The sequence below is a fragment of the Ipomoea nil genome, unplaced genomic scaffold (assembly GCF_001879475.1).
Source record: "Ipomoea nil cultivar Tokyo-kokei standard unplaced genomic scaffold, Asagao_1.1 scaffold0519, whole genome shotgun sequence".
NCBI classification, from domain to species: domain Eukaryota; kingdom Viridiplantae; phylum Streptophyta; class Magnoliopsida; order Solanales; family Convolvulaceae; genus Ipomoea; species Ipomoea nil.
This window is the reverse complement of record NW_017616947.1, coordinates 2,384,670-2,389,600: the sequence shown is the minus strand read 5'-3', so window position 1 is coordinate 2,389,600 and position 4,931 is coordinate 2,384,670. Positions and strand designations below refer to the sequence as shown.

General features: G+C 41.3%; 1 long non-coding RNA gene across 1 annotated transcript; it reads right to left on the bottom strand.

Annotated features, from left to right (window-relative positions):
• Positions 1-432: 432 nt before the first annotated feature.
• On the bottom strand, positions 433-4,688 carry LOC109174130. The gene is made up of 3 exons (XR_002053022.1): positions 4,678-4,688; positions 4,566-4,572; positions 433-768 (listed from the first exon to the last, which is right to left on the bottom strand). It is a non-coding gene; the product is annotated as an uncharacterized LOC109174130 (long non-coding RNA).
• Positions 4,689-4,931: the final 243 nt, after the last annotated feature.

Here is a 4,931-nt window from a genome sequence, read left to right as displayed (position 1 = left end):
CTCTAAATACATACAAATTATTGTATGGGCCATGGTACACACAATGTTGTATGGACCATTACAAAAAGGACATTTTTAATATACTAAATGTACATTATTTTTGTACTGAATGTACATTATATAATATAATGTACACTCAATACACAAATAATGTACATCCCCAGAATACAATGTACATTATTTTTAGAGTTAATTCCACTTTTGGTCCTACATTTATTGCGCGATGGACACATTTTACCCGGTTTTATTAATTTAGCCACATTTTGCCCAACATTTTTAAAAGGTGGACACTTTTGGTCCACCGTTACATTTGTTATTAAACATCCGTGAAGTGGGAGGGCAATTATGTCATTTCTCGTGCTATTCTTCATCAGCCTTCAAGTTGCTTGGTCTCCATCTTCCAGTCAGACTCTCAGAGATAGGAGAGTTTTCGCGGACATGAAGACCATGGCCCTTTGTCGCCCTTCTCTTCATCTTGGTTCCATTTCTCATATCAGTTGTAATTCTTAAACTCCCAAAATCCTCGAAATTTCTTTTTACCACAAATTAAACAATAATATATAACAGCAGAGCAAAATGATTCGAGTCCAAAGGGAAATGGATATTCACAACAGCAGAGCAAAATGGTGGAAAATTACCTTGAGCAGCTGTAATATTGTTAAAAACCCCAGAAAAATTACCTTGAGCAGGCCTAAACCATTTCTGGCTTCTCTTTCGTACAGCCAAGCCAACGACCCTGGGTGGTTTCCCCACCGAATCTGCTTATGGCTCCGTCGCGATGGTGGACAGCATCGTGAAGATCCAGTATCTTGAACAATTTTTCCGCCGACCACCGGCTGATACTGATGGCCTCGGCGAAGTTAAAAAACTGGATAGCTGGACCTTTGATTGTCTCCATAAAGCAAGCATCGTCGGTAGCAGTGCCTAAACCCTCGAAAACTTGCTCGCATAGCTTTTTCTCGCTGGCGAACAGTACCCTAACGCACAATTTTGCAACCCGAATCCACCGTCGGATCTTCATTTCTAGAGTCTCCAACTTCAACCTTTGGATATCTTCGATGCTCAGCTTCTCTATCCCCAGCTTCCGGAAGCTCGCGTCTATGGAGGACTTCCGTACGACTGTGCCGATTGGGGTTTCGATCTCAATTGTTTCGGTTGACGGGTTGAGACCCGGGTAAGCATTCGACCCGCATGCAGACTTGATTCCGTGGAACAGCTCCTCCGAGAGGTCTAACGGGAAGGCGGCGTCGGAGGACTGCTCCGGGATGGCCGGGATCGTGGTCGGCGGTGATGGGTTGGGTAAGAATGTTTGGGTTTGAACCGTATTCTATAGCCTGGACAACTACTACCTGCAAAATTTTGTCATGAAGAAAAGAAGCTCTGGGTCTCTTACATGGACAACTACTACCTGCAAAATCCCTATTATGAAGAGGAGAAGCTTTGGGTCTCTTAACTAAACCGTATTCTGGGTTTGATAGATGATGGAGATCAAGAAACTTGAAGGCCGATGAAGAATAACACGTGAAAAGACACAATTGTCCTCCCTTTTCACGGCTCATTAACAGTAAATGTAACAGTGGACCAAAAGTGTCCACCTTTTAAAAAGGCTGGGCAAAATGTGGCTAAATTAATAAAATCGGACAAAATGTGTCCATCACGCAATAAATGTAGGACCAAAAGTGTAATTAACTCTTATTTTTATATTGAATGTACATTTTTTTTGTACTGAATGTACATTATTTTATAGTATACAAAATATGGTCCATACAACTTGTGTAGACCATGGCCCACACAATAATGACTGCTAAAACATAGCATGTGAGAGGATATAAATCAATGTAACTCAATGACTCAGCAGACAGAGCCAAATATTGGTGCGTATGAGGAATTTGCTCACTTTAAACATAATCATCACACTGCGACTGTCGAGTTTCGAACATTGATCTGTTTTGCTAAATACTGCCTGCTGAACTAGTGAGTTAAGCTCGTGCGGGCACATGCTACTATTTTCAACAAGGAATATGAAGGAGAATTTATCGTTTACCCCTAGCTAGCCCGAGAAGGGAAAGGTGGCATGATGTTGTAAGGTACATATTTGTAGTTCCATGGATAAGAACTAAAACTCTACAATATTATTCATGATAGGAATACACAGACTATTAATACAAGACCCCTGCTAGAAGAGTCCTTTTACTAGTATATCAATATATTCCTAATACTCCAATCGTTATACCCTGCACCACGGCACTGTGCGCCCTACGCCTCCCAAAACGACGTCATTTTGATAAGTTATGCAGGGAATTGACGCGATTATGTGCATTTGTTTATAAATTATGTGTATTTATTTATACAATTATGTGTATTTGTTTATACAATTATGTACATTTTTTATACAATCATGTATATCTTTTTTATACAATTATGTACATCCGAAACATAAAATTTATGTGTATTATATTAAGAGTTGATGTTTATTATGTTAAAGTTTATGTATATTATGTATTATATTAGATTATATGTATTATCTTTTTTTTAAAAAAAGTATGTGTATTTTGTGTTGGAAAAAATAGCTTAAAATGGCATAAAATGGCATGTTAAGTGGCTATATTGTGGTACAATTATCAGTGGGGTCCACTTCCGATTTGGATCGGGTCAAAGTGGATTCGGATTCTTCGTAGTGAGACGAAGATATCGATATATTGTACGCTCAAAACGGATAATGGGTGAATGAGATATTGATTCTCAAAGTAGACCCATTTGAGTTGGAAAATGAAAGGAAAAAGTGAGCTTTTGTCCCACATTGCTTTGGAATGAAGATTTTCCCCCCTTATATACAAGAGCTCTTTTGAATCATGTAGAATTGTATAGTATAGAGGCTCTCTCGCGCCGGAGGGGAGGGGGGGGGGGGGGGGGGGCAAATCAAATTCCAACTAGACGAGATTGAAAAAGGCTTGATTCAAGCCCGAGCTCGTGTGCGCCGGCACCTGGGTGCACGAATGTCGTCTGGAAATTTGCGGGCTAAGGTTATGCCAAACTTCGGTATCATTTTCCAACCGTATAGTCACTTGCCTCGGTCGAAACCGAGAGCACCACTCCCCTGCTACAAGATAGCACGAGAGGTTGTGGTGCACCGAGAGCACAACAGAGTCCACGAGAGGTGCATGGGCCGAAACTGTGGTCTCTGGCCAAAGAGGCCGAGACTAGACAAGGCACATGGCCGAAACTTCCAGTTTCGGCCTACACGAACCTGTACTGCTTTCTGTGACCGTTGGGTTTTCAATTCTTACTGTTACGAAATTAATTCCTTGAATTAATTCCAATCTTTAATTTTGAATTCAAACCCATGGTAATGGTGGCTGTTACCAGGTGTAGTGGGGGGTGCCTTAAAGTGCCCTATTAAGAGCTATTTAATCCTTCAACCCTATATAAGAGAGGGTAGAGGCAGCAGATTTTAGACACAGAAAAATTACACACGAAACATTGTTTTTCCAGCCTCAAAATTCTGCTTCTACTCCCTTTCTTTGCCTACTGTGTTCATAGCTTGGTATTGCTCGCCGGATTCCTTGTTTGAGTGCTCAAACATTGAATCACTAGCAAGTTTTATCCTGGGAAGCCTAGGCCACAACGCTCCTAGCATCTTTGGGAGGTGGCAAATAAGGTTTTAAGGAAAGAGTGCTCACTTGACTCTTGCAAAAACCCAACCCCAAACACTAGCCATTTTTGTTCATCTTTTCTTCCTTCTTTCCAGAAAATAATAGTCAATTTTTTATTTGATTATTATTGGTTTACTACCAACGGTTCCTATCCTTCCAAGTGGGATCTGTGATCCATTTGTTGCCTCCAGGTTGGAAGGACTTCAAGAACTACCTTAAGCATAAGCGAAAGGAGATGAATCTGGAGGACCTGATCCAGCGACTCAGGATTGAGGAAGGGAACAGGACGAATGATAGGAAAGTTCCTATTGTTGTTGGCGCTAAGGCCAACGTTGTGGAGCACGGTAGGAGCTCCAAGAGGAACCAGAAGGACAAGCGAAAGCTAGGTCCGAAAGGTGGCGTTACCAAGAACAAGTTTCCTGGTGAATGCTAAAATTGTGGCAAGCATGGCCATAGAGCATCTGAATGCAAGGCTCCAAGGAAGAAGAACAAGAGTTCTGAAGCCAATGTTGTTGGAGATAGCAGTCAGAAGGAGGTCGAGATTAGCCTTTCGGCTATGGTGACCGAGGTGAACCTCGTGGGCTCAAACCCTCGTGAATGGTTCATTGATACCGGTGCAACCAGGCACTTGTGTTGCAACCGAGAGATGTTGAACACCTTTGAGACCGTTGAGGGTGAAAAGGTGTGGATGGGAAACTCTGCTCAGTCTGCTGTGGAAGGCATGGGCAAGGTGGTTCTGAAGATGACTTCCGGGAAGGAACTGACGCTGAACAACGTGTTGTATGTTCCTGAGCTGAGGAAGAATCTTGTGTCTGGCTCTCTGTTGAACAAGCATGGCTTTCGCATGGTGTTCGAGTCAGACAAAGTAGTTTTGTCCAAATTAGGGATGTTTGTTGGTAAAGGGTATGTAACTGATGGGCTGTTTAAGCTCAGTGTAATTCCTGTTATCAATAAAAGCAAAGTTAATTTTGTTTACTTGCTTGAGTCTTCCAATTTATGGCATGGTAGACTAGGTCATGTTAACTTTAATTCTATGCGTAGATAAATTAGCATGGACCATATTCCTAACTTTAAAATTGACACAAATAACAAGTGTGAAATTTGTGTTGAGGCAAAACTAACGAAAGTACCTTTCAAATCGGTTGAAAGGGAAACTGTACCACTAGAATTAATCCATAGTGATTTGTGCGATTTTAGATCGATACAAACAAGAGGTGGTAATAAGTATTTTATCACATTTATTGACGATAGCACACGATACTGCTATATGTATTTGCT